General features: G+C 38.4%; 1 protein-coding gene across 2 annotated transcripts in view; it reads left to right on the forward strand.

The window, feature by feature from the left end:
- The window catches only part of rbms3 (RNA binding motif, single stranded interacting protein), a 182,846-nt gene that overhangs the window by 20,968 nt on the left and 134,762 nt on the right, over positions 1-27,116 (forward strand). The window contains exons 1-4 of one of the 2 annotated variants that reach the window (XM_056761606.1): positions 10,311-10,326; positions 11,151-11,446; positions 11,565-11,716; positions 17,823-17,925. The gene's annotated coding sequence lies outside the window, so the exon portion shown is untranslated. Of the gene's footprint in view, positions 1-8,548; positions 8,626-10,310; positions 10,327-11,150; positions 11,447-11,564; positions 11,717-17,822; positions 17,926-27,116 lie in introns of those variants that run through there. The other variant, XM_056761605.1, reaches the window with a different exon arrangement.

The following is a 27,116-nucleotide window of genomic DNA, read 5'->3' on the forward strand; positions in this document are numbered from 1 at the left end:
TATTGACGTCCACCTTTGGGAAATTCTACCAATTTATTCATTCAAGTGCAGCGTTACTTTATTCTCTTTTCTGTGCCTCATGAAAAAGGATGTGCAGGGCCAATAAGTGCTAGCGCTCCCCCATTCTCAATGAAATTAATTACTGCTGCTCATGGGCATGGAATCCAATTTACATTTTAACATAGCTTATGCCATTACGTTTTCTCAGCTTGTTGTGGTGTAATTGCACAAACATGCATTGTGAAAAGGCTGTTTTGCAAATGAATGGAGAGTACCTGGAGGGCCAAGCAATGTTCCCTCGAGGGCAGTGGCTCTGAACTTTAGTCCTGGGGTCTCGCAGATCTGCAGTGGGTGTCCCTTTGCAAAGCCAGTTGAGTTTATGGAGGTCTCCCCTCATAAACTAATGACTTGAATCGGGTTTGGTAAATAATGGCGCTTTTCCACTGTATGGGGGATTTACACTGGGTACGGCACCTACCAGTACCTGATACGTTTTTTAGTTACCACCTCTTTTGAGGTTCCAAATGTACTGTACCAAAATGTGACGTGTTTAAACACGGAACACTGATTGGGCAGAGAGAATCATTACCAGCGTCATTGAATTTGCAACACATGACTTGAATATGTAATATTGTAATTTCGTTAAATGCTTTGTGACAGTAATATAGAGATTGAGACCCTTAACTGCATCTACTCATCTACTGCACTGTGACCTTAATAACCGCATTAACGCATCTACTGCACTGTACCTTCAATCTGCACTAACTCATCTACCGCACTGTAAATGTATAACCGCATTAACGCATCTACTGCACTGTAACTTCAATAACTGCATCTACTTATGTACTGCACCGTACCTTTAATAACCGCATCAACTCATCTACTGCAGTGTAACTTCAATAACTGCATTAACTCATGTACTTCACTGTACCTTTAATAACCGCATCAACTCATCTACTGCACTGTAACTTCAATAACTGCATTAACTCATGTACTGCACCGTACCTTTAATAACCGCATCAACTCATCTACTGCACTGTAACTTTAATAGCTAATGTCTGTAATTAATGCACACTCAAGTCACTTGCACTATTGTAGAGTCTATATTGTTATCGGTTCATAACCAACTGTACATTAATGTTCACAGTATATAGCCTTCTGTATATATTGTTCTAGTACATACCGACTGTCATATTTTCATAGTACATGCCCATTGTAAAGAATTTTCCTAATATTGTATTCTGTATTTATTCACACTGTATATCCTGCACTTGCTAATTGCACTTCTGGTTAGACCTAAACTACATTTCGTTACACTGTACTTGTATATGTGTAATGACAATAAAGTTGAATCTAATCTAATATTAACGCAATGCTAAATGCTACATTATTTTACCTTTGTGCGCCGTCGAGCAAACCAAATTATTGTTGTCTGCTTTTTGCTGTAAGATTTCCCAAAGTCTCTGGGATGTTAGCAGTATTCAATATACTCCATTTGTCCTGTGTTGCGAGAGTGTTTTTCGGTGATGCTATGGCAGTAGAGGCGGCGCGACCATGGCGATAACTTTATAATCCCACTTTGAAGTGGTACTAAACTGCTGTTGAAAAGCAAAGAGTCGTACTTAACCTGACCGTACCATGCAGTGGAAAAGCGCCATAAGAGACATTAAGAATGTGTTGACCTCATGTCCTCATGAACAAAACTGAGAACCACTTTTCTAGACAGAAGGCGTTTAATTGGCATGTTATATCATTTGTATTATTTAACTTTATATTATGTTAGTTTTTTGTTTTATAATGCTAAATTGGGCTGGCACTGGTTTTCCATTTATCTCTTCACATCTAAGACTATAGAGGATGTTGGGTCATTTCTTTGTACGTAAAAGCATTATTTATGACTTTTCATTCAAATTTAAAGGCCCGTGTGCACAAATTCTTTTGCTGCTTTAGTAATTGTCTGTTACACAATACGTGCACTTTCTTGAAAATTACTTCAATCCACAAGGAGCTTCAAAGGATGCATATAAACGCGTGTAGAACAGTGTCTTTGTAAGCAGCTTTAGAGGCGTTCCCTCTTCTCCGATTTAGGTTTTAAACGTTTAACATCTCCAGCTCAAGGACTTCATGACAAAGATAATATACTCTCGTCTTGTTTGTATTCGTTGTCAATCCGAAAGTGGGCGCATATGCTGATGAAAAAGCCTCAGGCAATCTTTCAAAGCACTCTAAACATTAAGTAAACTCCCTTTATGTTTTTGACAGCCCTATTATTTTGTACGCCAAAGCTTAGTTAAACCGAAAAATGTAAGGATTGAAAAACAAGAACAATTTTTTTTCCCAGTTGTCAACTCTTGGATGGTCTCTGCTCTAGAAGAGAGAGGTGTCTTTGCCATCTAATTGAGAAAAAATGTGAGATTTTCAAAATCACTTAGACATCGGATATAAATGTGAAGTTCATTCTTTCATGAGTTTCTCCACTTCTGCGTGCATAACTACAATGGTGTGCGCCTGGTCTTACTTTGATACCCTGATTGCAATAACCTGCCATGACTTGGTGGGGGAGGTGAGGAATCTAGTGCCTTTTTTTATTTCTTTTAACGGAGAGGCCGTGGGTGGGTTGATGGGGTTCTCTTAGCGTTTGAAACCCTTCCGACACATTCCACACAAGACTGCATTAGGTTTTGGAGATAGGGTCTTAACAACCTTGTTCGTTTTGTTCTTTTCTATACATTAAAAGCCGGTGGTGATCAGGCGCTCTCGAGCTTTAGAATTTACATTCAAATTTATGAATTTGGCGGATACTTAGGTTGTTTTCACATTTAGTTTGATTGCCTGGTCCGAACCCTAGTTTGATATCTCCCCGCTGGACTGCGTTTCTTAATAGTGTGAAACCGCCCTTATACAAAGTTACCTGCAGAACATACATTGTGCTCACTGGGAGCTCCTTTTGTGCCTTGCTTTACCTGTTCCAAAATTAGTCTATTATTATCAGTTTTTGTATTTCGAGAGAAAAAGTGTTTTCAAACTGCCGTCTGTCACTTTTTTGAAAAAAAAAAACTTAATATCAAAGAAGTACACAAGATAAAAGATGTGATAAAATTTGCGATGGTGATATTAAGGCAAAATTTATTTAAGGTAAAAAAAAATTTTATGAAACGCTACTAAAACATGCATAATGGTATAAATAGGGTTGAATGCCTTTTGAATTGAACAAAATGTATTATTCTTGATTTACTTTGAATGCTTTTATTGCTGAAAGAGACTCTATATTGAAATCAGGTCTAGGCTTGCCGTGTCCAAAAATGCAGACTATTAGTTGTGGATATATTTCACTCTTCTCAGAAAAATGCACCTGTGGTTTCAGCGTTTGGCAAGAGTCGAGCCAGATGCTGTGCATGTGAATTTATGATGTAGAACAGGTCACATGGTCAACTCAAAAACTCCATCTGTGTCTTTAAAAGTGCATGAAAGTGCCAGTGCTGTTCTCTTGTCACCGCAGAGGTCCAAGCTTTGTACTCGACTCTAAAGTTCAGCTCAAGTTTATCAGTTATATTTAGGGAGCGGTTTCAGCCCTGCTGTGATTGCTTTTAAATCCAGAGTTTTTAAATCATGTTGGCTTTCCCACATACACCATAGAGGAGGCTTGAGCAGAATTTTGATTGGTCGCACACATTGGCGACAACGCGAACCGTAAACTTTGCATTTGCTAATTCGAGTCAGTCTATGAAGTGGAAAATGTGAACCGTGTCTGAGTGTTTCACGTCCAGCTCCACAGTCAGCTCTCAGAAACCGTTAACCCTCCTTGGCAGTCCTGCACCCCGAAGCGAAATATGTTTTATGTCAGCATATTTAAGAGTCTGTCAAAAAACACAATCTTCCGTCAGCCACACTGATCAGCTGAGAGCAAAATGAACTTTAGCGAAAGGACTTCATGACAATAGGGGGGTTGCGTTGATGGTTTGATCTCACATGCTTTAAGGATTACTTAATCCAAAAGGGAAAATTGTGTCATCGTTTATTCACCCTCGGGTCGCTCTGAACCCGTTTGACTTTCTTTTTTCTCTGGATCACAATGGAAAGATTTTTAATACTGTGCTGTTTGCTCTTTTCCAAGCGGTTACTGTAAATGCAGTCTGGAGGTTTCGGGCTTGATAAAGCAGCATCATTAAAATAAATGACTTGTACGTCTCATGAAGGTAAACCATAACAACTGCCCTAGCTCTCCTTTGCACATTCACATGTTTAATATAAAGTATATGCAACACAATCTTTGTGTTGAATGGGATAAGAAAAAGTTTTTGAAGAAAAAGGTCAAACTAAATTCAAGTTATTTTTTCACCCCATTGGTATATTTTTGCACATTTTAAACATAAACTTGCATAAGTCACACAGGTGTGGAGTAACAGGCGTGAATACATTATGTGAGTTTTTGGTCTGACTCTAATTGGAATTTGAAAAACTGCTGTGTATAAGTGTGTATGCCAGTGTGTGTGTGTGTGTGTGTGTGTTGTGTGTTTGTGTGTTAGTCTCTGACGTTTCCTCTGATCCAGCTGGCGTGAAACCATCCGGGTTGTAGTACAGAGACGCGAGTCAAACATCTTCAGCCTCCCTGTGTACTCGCACCCCCCTCTGAGTTCATGTCACGGTGATGGATTTAACCCAAATAAACCCATTCGTCTTTCAATTAGCACCAGTCCCATAATATGGTGGATTATGAAGTGATTCAGGCGCTGAGTTTAGAAAGGAGGGGCGACGAGGGGAACCGCACCTATTTAAACACCGCCGTGGAAATGGCAGCCAAACACGCACGTCATCGCCTGTGCTTTCACAGGCCGTTTCCTCCGCCGTGAATTTTGTCTTGACTAAACGTAGCAGATACAGAGATCACTTGTCGTTGAAGATAATAAACACGAGACAAATGTTGCATGTTGCTGTAATGATGGGTTCTGTTTTTTCAGTCAGAGGTTAAACGAGAACATCTACATTTTTCAGCTAAGAGGCATTCGTATAACACTGTTATTTTACTGTTTTAGGCCGAGAATTTCAAGACAAAGAATTAACAGAATTTAAGTCATGGACATAAAGGGGTCCTTTCTGCCATTGAGGTTTAAGATGCTATATATTTACTAGTGGTGGGCCGTTAACGCCGTTAACGCAGTGAGACTCTTATCGCGCGATAAAAAAAATGTCGCCGTTAATCTATTCTCAAAGTTGGGTTGGTAGCTGGGTCTATACTACGCAAGCTATGATGACTTTCACCTTGATATTTTAGCGCAGATGTATACCAGTTTAACTGCATTGTACGGGGCGAGAACGAGATTTTTCAACTTGCGTGATTCGCGTCATTCGCGCCGCCTCATCATCTCATAACCAGTTTTTCTATCGCGCGATTCGCGCCTCAAGTAGGTCTATTGGCTCTTTGCATTAACACATAAATCACTCGGGCTTGACACGCCATTCGCGTTTGGTCTGAACACAACATAACGTTACTGTGAAATTACCGCATCAAACGTGACGTGCTAACATGGATGCAGCTATGAAGCCGCCGGGTTTGCTTCAGGGAATATTAATTTTTAAGAAGCTTCCCAATGGAAACATCGACCAGACTAAGGTTGTTTGCACCTTGTGCAATGAGGAATTGGTTTAAAAAATTTTTTTTTCTCTCAACAGGTAGTGGTCTAGCTTTAGTTGAAACCAGTAACTTTGTATTGAGATCTAATGTATTATGGCTCCTGTATGACATATCGCTTGTTGCTCCCTCACTCTTTGTAAGTCCCTTTGGATAAAATGACTAAATGTAAATGTACTGTAGGAGCTCTTCCTGTCTCAAGTACCACCTAAACGCAAATCATCCCTTAGCTAATGCGGAAGTAAACACAAGTACATCTTATTGAACATAATTTATTTTCATCACCAATTATCATAGTAGAACAGCTTTCTCAAGCAGTTTGTGATGCATTTTGGAAACAGGAGATGAGCCCCTGGTCTAATGCGCCACCTGGCTTGAGAAACCCGTTCTCAAAGACTAACTTTTAGTCATTATTTGGGTAGCACACATATTCTGAATGCCTTCGGCAGAATTCAAATGAGCCATTTTAATCTAGATTAATCTAGATTAATTCCAAGATTAATCTAGATTAAAAAAAAATAATCTATGCCCACCACTAATATTTACTCAACATAGGAAAGAAACTAGTTTCATAATGTCAATCTTTAACAATTACGTGTTTACATGCATTACACCAGTTTTGACTTTATTGGGGGTGTCACACAACATTAGCGTCTTGAGCACTGAAAGAGCAAGTGAACTCGCGGCTTCATACTCGAGCTATAATATTCCTCTCAGCCCCGTGCGACAGCCTCTAATGAATGTGAATGAGCGCTCTATTTGTTTTCCATGTTTTATTTATTTTCTTGTTTTTCCCAGTAAATTAAATCGACCTCACCAGTGCCTGTATTAATCCAGAGTAATACATCGGCCTGCCACTCTGATTATGTTCTTGTAACAGACCTGTTCATTATCGATCCCCCCTCCCCTACTTTTTTTCTTTTTCCATCTCTATCCCCATTACCCCCTCTCCCCCTCCCAATCCCACCCTTGTTTAAGATTATTATAAGGCGTCTCTGCCATTTTGTGTTCTTTGCCACTTGAATCATATTAGAGTCTTCTGGTGGGTGGGTGGAACAGGTCTTTAAGACTGACAAGAGCTGGAACACAGGCCGACTGTGACCTTTTAGTCCGCGCCTTCCTCCAGCCTCCCATTTAATGGTCTCCACTTTCCTCTGACCTGTGGCTTTCCTCTGACGTTTATAATATTGGTTCATTGCACCTAGTCTTCAAGAGTGTTATTCTCATGCGAGTGGGCTGGAGATCCTCGTTGCAAAGATACCACTTTCGGTGGAGTGAACTCCAAATATACCAGTCTGTCTGCCTTTTTATCTTTTGATAGAAACATGGCCTTGCAGTTGTGTTTAAAGAAAGAAATAATCTCATAACTCCTCCTGCTATCCTTCTTTTCTGTGTGGTGGGGATTGTATTTATTTATTAGGCATACAAAAATTATGATCGACAACCTCCTGAGGTCTCTAAATTCATTTATGAAGAACCAAACGATGGTTTGTAGCTATTAAAGGGAAAATTCACACTCACCTTCGAGTTGTGCCAAATCTACATAAATGTATTTGTTCTGCTGAATACAGAGAAAGAAATTTGAAAGAATGCGTGTAACAAGACAAATTTTACCCCCCATTGACTGCCATAGTGGGAAAAATACAATGAGTCAAAAGTGCCCCAGAACTGTTTGCCGTCATACATTCTTCAAAATATCTTCTTTTGTGTTCAACAGACAAAATGCAAAACTATGGGAGACCGATCTGTTTGGTCATAAGCATTCTTCCAAATATCTTTTTTATACAGATTTGAAACGACTCAAACAACTTTAATAAACTTGTAATTTCCAACATTTCCAATGTTTGTCAAATATTTTCATTCATAACATAAAAGGTTAACTTGTTGATTTGTTGTTTTGGTTGACTTCATTCGACATTTTTAACATAACATCATTTGTTTAAACATAGAAAATGGAATGAGATTTTTTTTCTCTTCTCTGACAGCCATGCAGTAGAAAGGGTTCAAATAATATTTCTGAGATGTCAGAATGATTTAAGAGGAGGTTTGTTTGCAATGAGGAAAATTTGCAGCTTAAATAATATGGGAAAACATTCCTTGCTTGTGGAAAGTCTTTGTCTGTGTGGCAGAATTTATACCAAATTGACTGTAGTGCCGTTCATTTTCTTCGAAAGCATTTTTTGAAATATCTCTTTTTGTCAGAGAGGTCATCCGGTGAAATGCTTGAGAAGTCCCATGGGTTTACAGTCATGCCGTAGCTTCATTCCAAACTCATGAAAGTCAGGAAGGTTTTGGGTGGCTGCTCTTCAAAATATAACATGCACGTGGTGTTGAATCAGATTTCAAAATTTATATTGTTAAACCAGTTTTCATTATTTGGTCAACTAGAAATATATTATCTTGAAATATAACCCGACAGAATACAGAAAGTACCCGTGTGACCATGATCTTTAGTCCCAAATGCTGATATGGAAATGAGACTCCCTAGCTTCTCATCCTGACCAGTTTTATAGAGAGAAGTCAATGAATAATGTGGATTTATAACACGATTTGTAGCAGTTTGGTCAGTCCTTGAAGAACTCGATGCATTGCTTTTATATAGATCAAAGCTATGAAAAAGAAGCGGAAGGATATAAACTGTGAAGGGCAACACAATGTGAAGAGAATAAAGACTTTGCCGGTTAAATTCGTCTTCAAGGATAGTTGTGCAGGGGAGACGTTGACACGGATAGATGTTCTGAGCAGGAAGTGTTTTACACAACTTTGTTGTGTACGTCAAATGTTGCAGTCTATGAAGCAATAAAGTTTGTAGTAACCAAAGGATTGTAGTAGTAGGAACGATTCCAAGTTTCATTTTTATCTTTTATACAAGCTAGCATTCGAAGCCAGTCTTGACAAACTTTCCTTTTTACATCACAGATGTATCGAGGTGTGTGCGCTTCATGGGAAATTAGCGACGGAGTCGGGTCATTTCATGCTGCACGACGCCACAGGAAGTGAGTAAGGCTTTACACATTCCCTCTTTCATGAGGAGCCAAAAAGGCTCTAAGCAGAAGGGTTTTTTCGGGAAGACAATATGGAGTAAAGATGAATCAACCAGAGGAATTTGGAGTAACCACAATTATACAATACAAGTCCACAGATTAGAGAAAGAGACGGAGGAAAAAAACAAGTGTATAAAATCAAATAAATCCGCCCTACAAAATTGTCATTTTAATCAAACAAGTTGAAGTTAATTCCTTACTCTAGACCAGTTTGCGGTAGACCAAGATCATGACCTCTGTAATGTCACAGATCCTTGTGCACATCCGCCCCCCAGCAGCCCTGATATCAAGTCCCTCATCTTTCAGCCGGCATGCGTGATCTGTAAGTACACCTCCACCCCTCATTGGTCCCCTGTGGCTGCATGTACAAGACAGCAATCTTCTCCAGCATCAATAAATCAATATGTGCTCAACGCCAGACTCACGGGACTTTATAGGTACTTTAAGGAATTGTTGTTTTTCTCTCCTTACGCAAAAGAAACTGCTCACGTGTAGATTGTGGTCGAAACGTCTGTGCATTGAATTTAATGACAACATTCGTATGTATACAGGTTTTCTCAACTCAATGGAGTAGTTAGTCTTCAAAATGAAAATTCTGTCATCATTTACACACCCTCTAGTCTTTTCAAACCTGTTTGACTTTTCGCAGAGCACAAAAGAAGATATTTTGAAGAATGTCGTTAACAGCCCCACATTCACTTGCATCTGTTACAATAGAAGTGAATGGGGGGGGGGCTGTGCTGCTCTGTTACCGACATTTTCCTAAATATTTTCTTCTTTGTTCTGCAAGAGAAAGAAAGTCAAACAGGTTTGAAATGGCAAGATGATGTTTAAATGATGACTTTTAAATGATATCTTTTGAATGAGAACTGCTCCTTTAATTTGCACGTTTTGATATTGACTTCTATTGCCTTATGGGACTATTGTGCATTTTAGTTTTTTTTTCGTTCCTTGGATTGGAGTTCACATATCTAACACTTCTATAATGTAATGTGAACTGGAAAATGAGCAGTTGAATCACAGCTGGCAGTAGCTTTTTATTGTCCTGACAGTGTTTGCAGTGAGTTAACTGTGGCTCTCTGTAATAACATCTGACATTTACGTCCAACTCCCATAAATATTTTGTGGAAACATACTGCTCTCTTAGACATAAAAGTGCATCTTCCTCCCTTTGACAGAGGGAACTTCCTGTCTGGTTTATTACAGGAGTCACTATGGAAGGCTCTGGAAATAACTTCACCGACATTCGTTACTGACAGAAATCTGGGCTTGTTTGTAGCTCCGCCAACATTAACAGAGAATAACCTTCGCCTTGAATACAGTAACCGGAAATTGGCCAGGCCAACAGGAAGCAGAGGAAGAGGAGTTGCCTTACCCTGCGGAAGCTCTGCTGACTTATTTGGCAACAAGATTCTTGCTTTGTCCCAAAACCTAGCGAGCTGTCTACAAAGACATCATAATATAGCAACAGTATTCTCCCAAAGAAGATTTATTTTAAAGATAGGGCAAACAAATGATGCAGTCCTGCTAATAAACATATTTTGACCAAGTTCTATCACATCCATTACGATGCAATCCCATGAAGCAACAAATCCAAGATGTTGGACAAGGCTAGAGAGATTTTCAACGTTTCTTTAATATAGTCAAAATATTGTAAGATTTACAAATTTAGTACATTCCATTCATTACCCCAAAAACTCTGTCCCTTAAATTTTGAAGTACAGTCAAAAAGAGCACCGCAGGGATGACTTGGATGTTTTACGTATGCAAACCTTGGAAGCGAGTTGGCGTTTAGCATTTCCAGTTCCATCGCCCCAAAGTCTATGGGTTTTTGGAATGGATTTTTGATAAATCGCCTGAAATAAGATATTAACAAAACCTCTCAATGTTTTCACATTTTAATCTAGGACATATAACACACCAGGTATAAGACGCTCGTGATTTCTTATAGCCTTATTGTGTCTCAAAAACGGTGGTTGCTGTCAAGTTGCTAAAAGCGACTACATTGGAAGATGTCATTGCGCATATAAATGTAACAGATAATGTAACGTGGACACGAATATCTAAAATCATAAATGGGGATTCGTTCACAGACTAATAACTTACCAGGGAACATGTTTTTAAGACAGTTTTGAATTGAAGTTGGAGGCTTGGTGGTGGTAACGTTGATATCCAGTGATGGTAGTGTGGTTTCGTGTGTAGTGTCGTATAGACTTCTGAGTTACTCTATTGGCTTTGAAAGTCGACTATTTTACATATATTTATATGACCTATCAAACTAATCAATTTCATCATATTTTTATAAGTTCCTGCAACGGTTTATTTAAAGTCGTAAGGTGAAATGACTTGTAAAGCAGATTTGATTCTACTTCAAAATCTAAGGCAGCAAAAAATGTTACGTTGCAAAAATGAACCATTTTGCCTGGTGTGTGTGTGTCACGTATTTTTATTCTTAGATTTTTCCTATAACCTTTCAGGACAACCCCGCAGATACACTGACAGCGAATGGAGCGTCTGTCCACTTGCCTGCTCATGCTTCATAGTAATGACCATGTTTACGTCGCAATGTGCTCAGAGCTTTTTCCATTTATAAACTGCAAATGAGTTGGGGGAGAATAGGGAGTGGTGGGGAAAGTGCTGAGTAATCCGGCAACCCGTCCAAACTCTCCTGTGACTGAACGACCTTGTGTCGGTCAGGAAGAGACCCCTCCGGTGTGCTAGCAGACAGGTGATCTGTCAGCTTCGTGCTGGTAGCCGAGCCAGGGCAATGAAGGTAAGAGAGACAGGGTTTATGCTGGAGGACGCGTTCTCACACGTGTGCTCCTTGCTGCAGTTTTATCTATCACACAAGGACGGCGCTGCTCTAATTCATCATGTGTTTTTTTTTTCAGCACGACGCTTAAATCTCTCCCTGCGAATGGGGGGAGAAGACGAGTAGCAGAACTGCTTAACCGGAGAAAAATGAGCGCGCTCGAGTTCGTCCCTAAGCAGGTTTCACGTTTTAATCCGAACGGGGGTGAAACCTGCTAGAGTTTGACTTAAGGTGAACTTTCAGATGAATCCGCAAAGCTGTTTATTATTAAAATGTGCAAAAGAGTTTTTTCGAGAGCAAAAGTGTAACATTACTCCTAATGATGTCTCAAAATTCGGTTACATTATTTATGGCCGCTGTGGAGCTGTCGGTTCAGATTCCTCATAAAACTTAACAAAAGTATCGCGGGGGAAATCGCCCGTCTCCTTCGGGAGAACGTTGGCTTGATCTGTGTATTCGGTATCAAAGTGGTGGACGAGAAGACACGGTGTCTGTATTACTCAGAATTGCATCAGAAGCTTTGATGCTGATGTCATGTGTTTTTGTATCGGTTTCCACTGCATTAAAATGAGAACTTTACCTCAGTTTGAAAGCATTGTTTGGATTTGAACAGCACTGTGTTACTTGGAATGAAGCCTGTTTACCTGTCTCTTTTCACAGTTTATCATCAAACTCAATGAACCAGAACATTCAAAAGGGATTGCTATAATGGGAGCTGAAGTAGTTCCTTTCTGCAAAGGTGCTGTATCAGAACTGATGACCAAAATCTGTTATCAAATACAAACCCAATCCACCCTGATCATGTGACCCCAATTTTTAGTGTGCCACGACTTGCTACTATGCAAGATTCGCTCCGGGCACATAGACGTGTCCGCCATCTTGGAACAGTCCACTGACGTCACTCAGAGTTGACTATAATGCCCGAGCACTGCGTTGTACAGCCATGGCTGTGAAAACCACAGGGATTTGAATTCCCGAAAAATGGGATAACCTTTCGTTGTTGTCATCTGTTAGTGTTACTATTTTAAACTTAAAATAATAAGGCAACCAATCACAAGCAAATTTATAAGTTTTCTCAACAAACGTGGTCTTAAGTCCACACAACTCAAAATTTTTTGTTAGTAAAACAAGTTGTCAAAACACAAATGTTCACGTTAACCAAACAAATAACAGAACAAAATGTTTTGTTGGCTGAACATAACATCTAGAGAATATAGATTGGTTATTTAAAAATAAACAAGTGTATTTGTCTTTTACTTCATTTGTTAATGTTTTCTGCCTCCAACAGACCAAAACTTTGATAAAATAACTATTCAAAACAGTTTGTGTTGAGTTTTTAAACAGTGGCTTTGCAGTTGTGTCATGCACTTACACCTCAACATTGAACACACAAATCACAACCATGGTAACAATCAAAAACCATCATTTATTAAAATAACTCTAAACTTAACAGATAACAACGATATTAAAGCATAAATCAAGCCAGCAAGAACTAAAACACTAATCTTTAAAAGAAAAACAAATAAGAAACACAGAATTTAACATGCTGCAATGCATCTTGAGAACTTTCATATTCTTCATATATTGGTTGTTCAGAATACACTGTTTTGTAAGTTGGGCAAACTTTCTGACAATTTTAGTCAAATACTTGAGAATGTAAGTCTAGTTAACAAAATAATCTTTGTTAAAAACATGTTTGCGTCCCACATTGCACATTGCGTCCGTGCCTATTGATTCCCGAACCGCACATTATACGTGAATAATTAATCCATCCATTACATCAATTATAAGCGGGCCGTGTGCAGCACTGATTCAAAGCTCAAACCTCACACTTACTGATCTGCTCAAAAACATCAGAGCCCTCGATCAAATTATAAATGTGTGATACTCAAGGTTATAGATCGGAATAATGATGTTTGGAGTTACCCAATAGGCCCTTTTCACAATGATGTCACTTAACTTCCACCTTCTCGCAAAGCAGTGTATCATGACATCCGTGTTGCAACAAAGAAGAAGAAGAAGAACTTCCATTTACCGACGCGCAGGAATTGAACAACAGTGACAGAAAAACTGACAGAACACTTATTATATATAGGATTCTATAAGTGCTTTTTCCTAGCACCTTGGCTAACACACAAAGAAATCAAAACACTTACCTTCATAATCAAACAGGTACTGATCAACTGATTGGGGTCTATTGGCAATAAGAGACAAGTCTGCAAGAAGACCGAGTTGAATGGCACAACTTTTAAAATGGCGGCCTTGAAAGCTGCTGCAAAGGTGCGTTGGACAGCGGAAATGGACCAGCGGTCTGTGGAATTGTGTCAACAACGTGATTGCTTGTACAATCAAGGTGTCTGTAAAAACATATCATGAGTGTGGCGTCAAAGACAAAAACAGAGGAGAATCACCTCGGTTACACATACTGGATGAGTTAAGAAGGCTTTTAGCACACGAGCTAGAAAATGTAATATGAGTGTATAACAAATGTCTGTTTGTTTTACATCCACTCCCCTGCGAGATGCTCCATTTGGCAGTACAGTCTAAATAATATCTTATAGTCTTCGATGAGCATGTTTGAGATTTCGTCTATGCATGATATTCTCTTTCTGTGCGTGATGCAAGCGGATTTCATAAGTGTCCGGGATTTACAAACTCTTGTAGTCTGATCCTGGCTTTACTTGAAAACAAAACAATCGCTCGAGCAGTTTTAAAGCGGAAATAACTTGATACAAAAGCGTGTCTTTGAAGCGAAGTCAAAGTGCTTTGCGAGGAAAGTTATGTCTCCGATGTGTTGTGCTAAACTTTGCTCATTTCCATTATGGTCGCTGCCGTCCAAGATCAGCATGGTTGAGGTGGCAGGTGTGGGCCATCAAGCGTCAGAGCGTCTGTGGAGAGGTTTGCGCGGTGCCAGGATCAGACGTCCACACGCGGCGGGGGCTGCGATTGGAGCACAGCAAGATTCACGGCTTCTACCGTCAACTCTCTCGCATTCAGATGGTTCCGGGTAGTTTAATTAACACCTTCAGAAATCCTCTCTTGCTCAAATGAGCACGGGCCAAAGCGTTCCCCTACATGGGAGTAAAGAACAGAGCGGGTGAGGCCACCCTCTCTGCGTTTGATGAACGAGCTGTCTGACAGCAGGACTGTTTTTGGGCCCCTCTTCAGCCCGGCTGCCAACATCCTCCCTCAGCCGCCCCTTTGAATTGTGATTTATACATCTGGTCCACTGCTTCCTGTGTGAGCAACCAGACTAGAAGAACCACATCGGCCTCAATTGCAATGCAAAAAGCAGTACTGCTTAACTCACCCCACATTTTTAACTGTTCCTCATCTAATGGACTCTGACAGGGTTCCATTTTCATGTTCATCACGATATGATTGAATTGCCAGCGGTAAGCTAGCATGTAAATGGGGACTGCGCTTCCTGTGTCACGATGGAGCAATCGCGGAGGTGCTCTGAGGGACAGGAGCGGCCCCCATGACATTCATTGCGCTTGACATCCCTGACATGCTCCTAAATCTCTCTCGACTTCCTTTTATCTCTTCATCCATTTGCTGTCAGTACATCTTTCCATCCGTTCATCACTCTTTCTCTTTTCTCCGAAGACGACTTTTATGCCTTCAGGATGGTCATGAGCTAGCCGGCTTTAATATCGCTTCTGCTGTTAAAAATCTTAAAATCAAATTTTTTAAAAGCACATTCACAAGAGTCTTTGCTTCTTGCTGATCTGGATTTATCTTCTAGTTCTAAATTTAGATGTTAAAGGTGCAGTGTGTCATTTTCTGGAGGATCTATTGATAGAAATACAATTTAATAACATAACTGAACTGTGTGTTCAGAGGTGTATAAAGACCTACATAATGAATGATGTTTCCATCTAAACACCTCGTGGGTCCCCTTACATGGAATTTGTTTCCAAAGTAGCCCTAAATGCAGGGCTGTACAGTGCACAAGCTAAGGAAAAATCTGTCTGTGCTAAGAATTACCAGTGTGTCAGGCGTGCGATACAGTTTTACATGTATTTAAGACTGAGCCACTTGTTAGTTTGTGATGTGGGTCAATGGTGCACCGCTATTTTAGTAGTTTTAGTTGTTTTCCTGCTGCACTGAGTCCATATTTGGAGCCCTGTGATTTCCGCGATGTGGAAAAAGGGACATTAAATGGCCCTAATTACCCAACTGTAACATTAATGTCCTTCGTCCGTTACCTGCGTATTTTTGCGATAAACTACACATACTGTCAATATTTTTTTGTGTATATTTTTCTAATATAACAGCTAAACCTCTGGAGGACCGGTGCTACATGTAAAAAAAGTTAACGGTTAAAGCCCTGACTAAATGGACAAACTGCTCTACAGAACACATTTCGTTAATATGTTATCTCATTCGGGGAAAGAAGCGAAAACGACAACTTTGATCTCTGAGCCTCTGTAGTCTTCGGAAGGGACGGGTTGAGTTAGCTGTGGGTTTCAATTCCGACCTCACCGCTAGATGCCGCCAACAATCACACATTGGTCCTTTAAGCTTGAAAGTATGTTGTGTTTTAAGCTCACAAAAAATAATTGTGTTTCTTGGCTAGCGGAAAGCTGCTGTTTCACAAAATGAGATACATTGAATCTGTTGTGGAACTGCACTGATGAGCGGTGCAAAATATAAAATAGGCGAAGGATAAACATAGAGATGAGATGTGCACTGTGAGTCACTTTAGAAGTATGCTTTGTTGACTTGTTTTTTTAGCAACTGAGAATTACTGTGCATAAAGAGTGCCTCATTACTTACTGGATGGTAATCATTATCTCGCTTATTTACACTGGAGTGCTGTTGCCATCGGTTTTTTTTCAGGTTAGGTGCTCCTGGATACACATTGTTATAACAGAGATGAACACATTGAAAACTGGGCCAGATTACTACGACTCGAAGCTGAATAACAGAAAACGGAAAAATATTTTGTGTGTGTTGTGTTATTAGCTAATTTACATAATTTCTTTGGTGAACCTGAGGCTAAAACAGTGATGCCATGAGCGAGCGCAGTTCATTGCGAGTTGCAACTGTCTCATGGGAGAACCGGCGCCATTGTTGCTAAATGAACTTTAGAACGAGAGTCTGGTGTTATTTCTGCTCTTACGTGTGCGTCGGTGTTGTTTTAGTTATTTCGTTTTCTGTAACGTGGTCAGTCTTTTGATCAGAAACTTTGTTTTAATGAAGGTTTGACATTTTATGAGCTGACATTACGCCTGCTGGTTTTGGCATTTACAGAGCAGACCACACCACAGTTACTGTAGCTTTTCACAACAGAAAATACACTTAATATATACAAAATATATATTGGCAATGATAATAAAATAAATCACATAGGCCCACCTAAAAGCGATGCTAATATAAATATGATTTCAAAATTATAGTTATTTGTGAGCGTGTGTGTTGTGTTTTCTACTCCAAATCATCCTAAATAAAGAACATTCATTGAAAATATAACCTTGATATCTTTAATATTAAACAATTTAAATTATAGTGAAATCTAATGGTTGAAATCAAACTTTGATGCTCATTATCTCAGAATTATATTATATTATTACTTCACAAAAACGTTTAGGTCTGTCAAACGATTTATCGTGATTAATCGCATCCAGAATCAAAGTTTGTGTTTACGTAATATATGGTGGTGTACTATGCATTTTAATTTTGTATTTATGAACACGTATACATAAATGCATATACATGCAAATATAACAATTAGTAAACATTTGTTTAGAATTTAAATATTTCCTAAATATACAGACAAGTATGTGTATGTTTTTTGTTTATAAATACATAATAAATATGCACATTACACAGATATATATTATGTAAACACAAACTTTTATTCTGGATGCGATTTATCGCGATTAGTTTAAACGCACCACATTTTTAACACCATAGCTATAAGCTATTATAGGAGTCGTTCAAATTTCAAAATGAAAGTTCTGTCATCATTTACTCGCCCTCTTGTCATTTCAAACCTGTATGACTTTCTTTCTTCCTCGGAAATCAAAAGAAGATATTTTGAAGAATCTTGTTAACAGCCCCCCATTCATTTGCATTGATTAAAACAGAGGTGAATGGGCGCTGTGCTTTTTCCAACATTTTTGAAAATATCTTCTTTTGTGTTCTGCAGAAGAGGTTTGAAATGACAAGAGGGCGTATAAATGATGAATGAACGACTCCTTAAAGTTTGGTCGCTTTAAAGCGAAATATACCGGCTGGAAAGATCTTGAAAACATTAGGGGCACAGAAATCTGTTTACATAAATATATCATTATTTTTTACACATTTTCTGCTCTCTTCCCTTCAAAAGGTCCAGTGGAATCTGAATCCTCTGGCTTGGAAGATGAAAGACATCAGGGCCGAGGTTTCTCTCCGGAGGTTCGGTCACGCCACTGTTTTCACATGGAAATGAAGTAAGACTGCAAGCAGCGCTGTTGAAGTTCAGTGTCGCTATCTACAGTTTGTGCCTTCGTAAAGAGGAATGTTAAGGTCTGGAACCTTATAGGAACAGTTCACTCAAACGGCACACTTTTATCATCATTTACTCACTCAGCTTCACGGACGCATCGAATCCTCCACAGCATTTGTTTCCACCTTACAACTTTGAATATGCTCAAGCTCAAATGCTATTTGAAAGACAGAATTGATTTTTTATTTAAGGTGAAATATAGAACACGCACTCAGTAAAGAGGGATAGTCGAAGAGACATACGAAGGATTTGTGGGAACAGAATGTTAGGCATATTGTACGGCAAAAAAACTTGTGCTGAATAAGTACTTTCCAATTTTCTCTGTCGAGAAATTCATTTCAACTTGAAACTTTCTTCTGTCACTTAAGAGAACTGTGGTCTTGCACGAACCCAAAGTGTATTCTTTTGACTTGCACTGTCAGACAACACAGAACTTTGTCCAATAACTACTCCAGCATAAATGTCTCGCACTGAGATTCGAGTCCTGTTTATTTCCCAGAGCTTTGCTTCTAGTGGACCTGGAACGTTTTAGTTGCCACAGATCGTCCCTTTAATAGAAAGCCAATGTACCACTCGGCTACCTGAGAGGATTGGTCTTTGTCTTTATCCTATTTACAATAGAATAGAAAACATCTATATAATGTAGTGTGTTACACTCTAACGAATTGCTGTAAAAACTACAGCATTAGACTGTTGTTATTAAAAATTACAGTTTTCTCCTGTATTCTGTCTTTTTTAAATTAAATTAAATTACAGTACCGCGGCTGTAAAATTTACAGTAACTGGCTGGCAACCCTGCTGCCAGTAATTTACTGTAAATTTTACAGGATTTTTTTACAGTGTATATAAATTACGTTCAAAATGGATATTATATATTTATATACATTAAGAAATTTATTATAAATGTAAATGCCTTTTATAAAGATAATGTTTGTATCTTTCCAAGGGGTCAAAGCTCAGGGCCATATTCCCCGTGGATCTTTGTGTCCTGTTCCTCTTAACCAGCACTGCAAACGTTCATACAAGATTCTCAGAGCTTCAGGTCAATACTGGAAATCAATGCCCATTTGACTTCGGTTGAAGTGCTGCTACTGCTGTTCACATATAACAGTTGAAAATGCACATTTCTGCCTTCCGTGTAGATTTTTTTTCCATCTGTTCACAGTTAAGTGGAGAACGTTCCAAAAAGTGATTGCTTACAGGTGAACACGGGCTCCATTTCCCCCCGCCCTCTTTTAATCTGCGGACCGGCCCAACCGCAATGTGCGACACGTGTTTAATGAGAAAGATAAGGATTAAGACGTTGATGAAATAGACAGTGTCGCTCTCCGCCCCGCAGTGCAAACATGAAGGAAAGTGGGTGAATTACGATGCTCCGTGTCCGCCTGCAGTGCTTTTGTAATTACAGTGGAAGTCACCATATTTCTCACCATTAATATGGCATGAAAATCCCTAGGGGAGCTGTCAAATTCCCACAAAACAAAGCATCGTGGGTAGGTGGCGCTGATGATAATCTTAAACCTTTCTTCGTATGCAGGAAAATGTATTCTGAAAACCCCCTCATAATAAGCGGCACAGTACAAGTACATCTTCTTAAGTGCAAGTTACTGACTTACAAATATATGGCGAGCGGTTATCTGAATCTATAATGTAGAGTGGACGTGCCCTGTAAAGGATCTGCAATATTATTTACATTTAAATTGACGGTAAGATTGTGTTTGGGATGGGTACTATTTTAAACATATCTGCATGCATGCTGAGTCAGAGAACGGAGAGTGCCCGAGCAGGAACTGTGAATTGTGTTAACCAGACAATTTAATGTTATAGCAGGACAAGGATGTTTAAGTTCATGGCATCCTTTACAGGAGCAGCTTGTTCCCTGATCTGCTGTTCTCTGGAGTCTCTCCTGTCATTAAACTCACCAAGTGGAAAAACAGAAGCCATCACGCTAAAGAGCTTTTCCAGCGACACAATCCTCCAAACGGCCATCTTCCTAATATAACACCTGATGGAACAACTGTGCGAGACTCACAACCTAACAGACGCCTAGTTAAAGCTGTGGATTTCCAACCTTGTTTTTGGAGGACTTTCAAACATATACATTTTGGATTTTATCTGAAGTGCAGTTGAATCAGGGACGTTTGATTCAAAAATGTGTGAAGTCCTCCAGGAACAGGGTTGGGAACCTTTGGGGAATGCTTTACACTCTGAGAGGATGTGTTGAATAACTCATTTTTCTGTTATGGAATTTCAACACATGAGGCATTTTGTGTTGCTTCTGTGTAGTGTTGATTTCGAAAAAAATGATGAAAAATATTCGTCAACGACTGTTTTCCCAGGATGAAGACGAGACGATGACGATATGTAAAGTAAGGCCATTAAACGACAGCGAATACTCTGTCGGCACGCAATATCGTTGATTAAAAATGATGAAACTTAATTTTAGTTATAAAAACTTTTTTAGTCTTTGTCAAAAAAAACAGAAGATCAATATTACTGATTTTTGTGCGAGCCTCTGCTGCACGAGCATTCAAATCTGTGGTCACCAGATGATGGGGTTCAGATCCCCCAAACAGGGATGAAAGGTTAAAAAGTATATGTTTTCTGTCAGTGGTTGACTTATTTTATGCAATCTGGCAACCATACAATAATGTCTATGCACTTATCAAACCTCTGTGGAAATACTTATATTATAATAAATTATATTATAAAATCAAATCACTTTTATTCCCATATCACCACGTGCAAGAGATACTTTTTAACGAAATATAAAACACATTTGTCAAACGACAACAATCGCTGTGATTATAATATTTAGAAAAATAACTATTTTTTTCATTTTAACCTGAGGAATGAGGAAAATTAACTAAAACAAGATGAAAATGCATAGACATTTAGTCGACTAAACTTGACTGAACAAAAACAGGACATGGACGTCTAAATAAGATAAAAACAAAAAGTATATTTGTCGTGGGACTTAAACAATGACTAAAATGAAAATAGCTGACACAATGAACTTTACGTTGTGTGTTGTTAAATAAAAGGGACAACACTATGTTGAGTTACAATAAAAGTAACTACAGTTGCACCGATATGGACATTTTGGTTGATATCTGATCATTTTTTAACGTTGGAAGCCGATAACCGATATATTGGCCGACATACGGTATCACAATATTAATATAAATTTTTCTAAACCGGAAACAAACACAAGATAACATTTATTTCTCTTTTTTCAGAAAATCATGTACCAAGCCTACCTTACACTAATTTCAGATTCTTTAACTTTTCTGATATGATGTTTGATTATCAATGTTTTTCCAGTGCGACCGAGAAAAGTATAAAAGCCACAAGTCTGAAAGGTCTCAGGACAGAAATCATTCAGACAGCAATCTGCTTCAATTTGTATACTTTTATTCCTATATTTTACACATTCATAAATATCTTTACTGTTCCTACATCAGCAATTTTATGCTAATAGCAGTAAGCGAAAATGAATCATTTATCGGCTTTAATACATCAAAAATATTTATATATTTAATATATATGATTTTATTATCAGGACAATAGCGCTGACATTGAGAATAACCATTTAATTTCGAGACCGTTTTGGCTGATAATATGTTGTGCATCCCTATAAGTAACACAAAAAGTGTTGTTCTTGAATAGACACAGAGATCTGGCTCTTAATTTATTTGTTGCATAAGTACGGAAGTAATGTACAGGCAGCCGGTTGTTATGGCAGAAATAAGCCCTGACAGTGTTGTCAGGACCCGACACGAAGCGTGGGGTCTTGTATCACACTGAAGGGGCTTATTTCTGCCATAACAACCGGCTGCCTGTACATTATCCCGCTTATTACACGTTTTTTTGCCACATGAGTAAAAACTTGACATGAAATGTAAATTTGAAATATTTCATTAGCTCATTTGCACACCTTCAGGTGGAAAAGCTCTTTACTTTCGGTTTTAAGCTGAGAAATGACGTTCAAATGTTTTAAACAGGCAATTTAGTAAAACATTTCTAAACATAATGTAATACATGTCATTAAAAGCTATGTTTACATTTAATATGTCCAGAAAACCTGTCAAAATGATTTGCTGCATCTGGGTTGCCGTGTGTAGTTTTGAGAGGTTGTTATTTGGGAATAATGAACCCGCAAATGTTACGCCCAATCAGAATCAAGCCATTCCAATGAGCCTTGTAATAATGTAGAATAACACATTTTCTTTAGCGACTTTCTATTAAAACAAAAGCAAATGTTGAGTTACACACTCTTTATATCAAAAAGTATGGCATGTGATTAAAGTGGTAACAGAACATAGAGCAAAATTTAGAAAACATACAGTTCATATTAAATAATAATATAATAATAATCAAGACATTGATCTTTTTTGTTGTTACAACATGACACACACATACGGTTTATTAGTCAACTACCCACGTTAAAATACATTTTGACTGATATTATTTATGTCTATTGTAAGTGCATTACTCTAACCTTCATATTCTTTGGAATTTTTCAGGATTTAACAAAACAACAGACAGCTCCAGACAATAAGCATTGGCCGAAATAAATAGTTAAACACATGAATAAAAAAAATCTGAATTATAAAAGCTTATGTGCACTTTATTAATTGTTAATGCAGTGGCAAAAAAAGAATCCATTAGCCTTTACCCCAGCTTGCTCAGATAGACCGAGCGGAATATAGTTGTATGATGGCACTCAGCCAGTGTACCCATCAAAGGGCCGTTCTCATTCAGAGGTTTATTTTTGGAAGATCTCTCCCTCTCTTTTTTCCTCTCCTGCCATCCACTTACAACCTTTTGTCTGGATAATCCGGGTGATTTTCTAAGCACTGTATGTTATGAGTGGTCCTCAAATGTAGACTTTGTTGTTACTGTACATTCACTTTATCTCTCCATATTTTCCTCCGTCATTGTGATTCAGGGGTCGGGGGTCTTTTCCAGTGGAGTGGTGGTCCCTCTGAGCCGCCCCCGCTGGTCTGTAATCAGCAGTGAAAACACATTTCACGGGTTTCATTACCCTGGAACCTGCACAACCACGGAGGCAAGACCTTGAGTCCGCCTTACACACTACTGTTTAAAGAGAAGTGATGTGTGAGCCCTTCATCAAAGCTCCGTCTCCTGCAGGGCGAGAGGCCTGTGAAAAAAGGCTTCGGACCCAGAGGATTCGCTGTAACATGGCGAGTGGGAGGGTAACCCGTCTCATTCTGCGCAGATGGGCTTGAAAAATTCCCAGAGAGTCTCCTGCCCGCCGCACAACAGGCCCAGTGGAAGACTTTCAAGTTGGGGTTTAGCGACCGAAAACCATGTTCGCTAAAAAAACAATTTGGGACCTTGAAAATGGAAGCGAGTACTCGTTCAAAACTTGTTTTCATTTCTATGGCCTTGTGTGCCACTTTTCTCAGTGTCGCCGGGCTGAAAATTGCACCTCCATTTTGTAATTATTTGTGCATGGGCCCGGCGTGAGGGGCGACATTATAGGAGATGATTACGACCTAGTGGATGTCGAGCTGAGAGGAGGGAACATTAATTCCAGGGTGCACACACACATTTGACACACACATTCTTGGATACACACACTTCCTTTCCAAAGCTCTTTGTAGGGAACACGACTGTGTTGAGTAACTGACTGAGGGGAGCGATGCTGTTAGTTTAAATACAGTTCTTAAGCCTTTTCCTGGGGACTCACGGTACTGCACATTATTTAAAAGGTTACCTAAAAATATTATTCAGTTGTAATGTATGTTATTTAAAACCTGTATATGACTCTCTCTATAATGGAACACAAAATAGGATATTTTGAGAAATGTGTTATTGTTTTTTGCCCCTATAATGAAAGTCAATGGGTTTCAATGGTGTTGTTAGTTTTGGGCAATTCCAGCGTTATGGACGTGACATAAAAATGCTCAGAGAATTAATTTTTTGTTATGATTATATCGGTTTATATTTTACTGATCCCTTGTTGATAGAGTTAAACATCAAAAAATGTCAGTCTATGAACAAATTTTCTATTTTAAAAATAAAAAGAAACATGTGCTATGCATGTGACAAAAAAAGTACACAGTTTTTGGGAGACGATAAACTTTGTAGGATTTCTGTGAAATAAAATGCACAATTCTGAAGCAATAATATCCAATGAACGGAGAAGTGATGCCTCTTTATAGAACATCAAATAGTTACGTCATATTCATTTTCATGTGTCCATTTATGGGGAATATGAAGCGTTATGGATGTGTCAATCCTGAATATGACTCTTACCTGACTATGAAAAACCATGCAGTAAAAATAAAACAAATTTGAAGAGAGATCTCACATGGGTATATGAACCACCAAATGTTAAATCTATACTGTTACCAGAGTGAAATCCGTTGACATTTTCACTGAATTGCCCATTTGTAACATTCTTCTGCAGAACACAAAAGACATTTTGAAGAAAGTAAATCATACTGATTTATACATCATCTGAAAGCTGAATAAATAAGTCTTGTTAAAATAGGACAATGTTTGACCGAGATTAAAATATTAGAAAATCTAGAATCTGAGGGTACAAACATTTGGAGAATATCGCATTTAAAGTTGTCCATCAGAGGGGATGTAGAAAACACTGTTGCTAAAAAGAAACGCTTTCTATTGACTAACCTCTGACGTTGTGGAGCATAGACAAACCCAAAAGCGTAAGTTCTAAGCTTTACATAGACACCAAACTTAAGTGGGTTATACCCAAAGGCCAGCAGCAGCGAGTGAAGTTTGAAGGCATTTTTCTGAGCATTTTTGTTCATGAATTTGCTTCATTTACTCGCCAAAAATAAAGTTTGACATATATTTACTGTAGAAAATTGTCAAAGCATCTTCTTGGAAAATGATCTTTACTTTAATATCCGAATGAATTTTAGCATAAAATAAAAATCTACAATTTTGACCCATACAATTTATTGTTTTTTATTCCTATGAAAAATATACCTGTGCGACTGGTTTTGTCATATGTAAAAAATAATATTTCCCCTTTAAATAGCTAGTTTGGTACATTTGGTTTATTAGTTTCTACTACAGCTAACCTTGTTTTCCAGTGTGTAGTTTGACTGTTTTTGTCATGAAACTTCAACAACATTGTTTACCCACAAAGTAAGTGTTTAAAGAGAATCAAAAAAGGTCCCCTATCTCAATACATGCGATACATATGCACAGAATGATTTCTGGACAGACCCTGAATGCCACGGGGGCAGTAAGTCATTTATATGACATGTTTCCTGTACGTCTAAGCAATGTGCAAACATTTCAACGTAGAGTTATTGCAGACCAAACCAGTGGCTCACATTCCACTTGTCCGCCGTATAAAATCACAAAAGAACCTCACAAATGTCACTTTCCACACATGGACCGTACCATTACGTAAAAAGCAGAAGGGGGGGTCATGAGATCATTTAAAAGTGTCCTTTGACAGCTGAACAGTGGCCACATTATGAGATGGAGCGCTCATATCAAACTCTAAACGCAGGTCTATTCATATGGTCAGTGGTCTGCCATAATCTATCGCTCTCTCTCGTCTCTGTTCCACTCATCTCTGTCAGGTCCCCAACAATGGGGCTGGTTAAATCGTCCATAACACAAACGCTCGTTTATAAAAGCTGACAGACATGGCAGTCGTTTACAGAAATTAATTACCTTCCACTGGAGCTTCTTGCGTCAGTCACGCTAGACCAGACTCAGATTCTTTCATTAGAGACACCTCCACCTGCTGAGAGACAGGCCCATGAAACACATCTCTTCTTGCCAACAGTTTTATTCATGGTGGAATTTCAGACCCATAGCCAAATTGTTTTGCTGTTTTTGGGATTTTTTTTGGAAACGCTGCAACGTTCATTAATCTGTGTTTGGGTAACAGATCCAGGCAGTTGTGGGTTCAGATGATGCCACCATAACTCTCTTAATTACAGACACGGATCAGTCGAGCTTGGTTAGCTTTTAGCTTAATGAACACAACATGGCAGAAAGTGCTAGATCTCAACTCTGTTAACAGAAGAATCATTTTATGTCCAGTGAATGACATCAACTCTTATGAATAGAGCCTTACTAAAAGATGCTGTGTGAAAATTCTCTCCGTCATTTGTTTGTCAGGGATGGGCAGAGCACACTTTTTGCTCATTTATTCGAAAAATATTTGGCCTACAGGGATGGTATTTGCTTCAAACACCATTTACATTTTTAGTCATAATTCGTGCCAATTATATTTGCATATTATTTGAGTTTATCATTCATTATTATTTAGTGAATGTAATAATTAGAAGATTGTTGCTGCATAGTGGCATGTGATGAATGTTGTTTCATTGCGAAACCTCTTTAAACAGACCGATATGTTCAGTAAAAAGTGGCCAAACGTGATGTCCAAGTTTGAAAAATCGACCTTTACGCTCTCTATTAAAATGTATCGTGAAATGTGTATTAAGATGTTTGTATGCATGTGGCAAAGTCGTGTTTGAAGTGTAAACTGAAGCCAAGTCAGTGGTGGCCAAGAACTGTTTGGTTACACACGTTCTTCCAAATATCTTTTTCTGTGTTCATCGGAACAAAGTATACAGAAGAATGGTTGTCAGTGAATGCAATATTTTCTTTGAGCTTTTAGCTTTTTGTTTTGTTTATAGGGACCCGTATCCAGTCCTGGGGAGTAATACATGTAATTTAGTAACATATTTAATATACAATATTTGTGTAACTGTATTTCATAACAGTTACTTTTAAATGGATGGTAATAAAATTACACTTGCATTCAAAAAGTATTTAATATGACCAAAGTGATTTCTTTTATTTTTTGTCATTTATTTCATTTAAACATTAATACAAACCGTAAAGCCCATTGCAAAGTGAGTCCGAAATTTGCTTCCGATATTTCAATAAATCAATTTGATTTATAAACCTTAGTATTCCAACGTATTCTAAAGTATTTTGATTAAGTTACAAAATGTGTGTAATCTAACGAAATATGATACCGTTTACTTTTTAAAACATGTATTTTGTAATCTGTAACTAAATATATTTTAAAAGAGCAAGAAATATTCGTATAATACAATAGAATATTGGTATTTATTGAATAATAATCATTTCAAATAAATC

Source organism: Triplophysa dalaica, chromosome 12 (genome assembly GCF_015846415.1).
Source record: "Triplophysa dalaica isolate WHDGS20190420 chromosome 12, ASM1584641v1, whole genome shotgun sequence".
Lineage (NCBI taxonomy): Eukaryota > Metazoa > Chordata > Actinopteri > Cypriniformes > Nemacheilidae > Triplophysa > Triplophysa dalaica.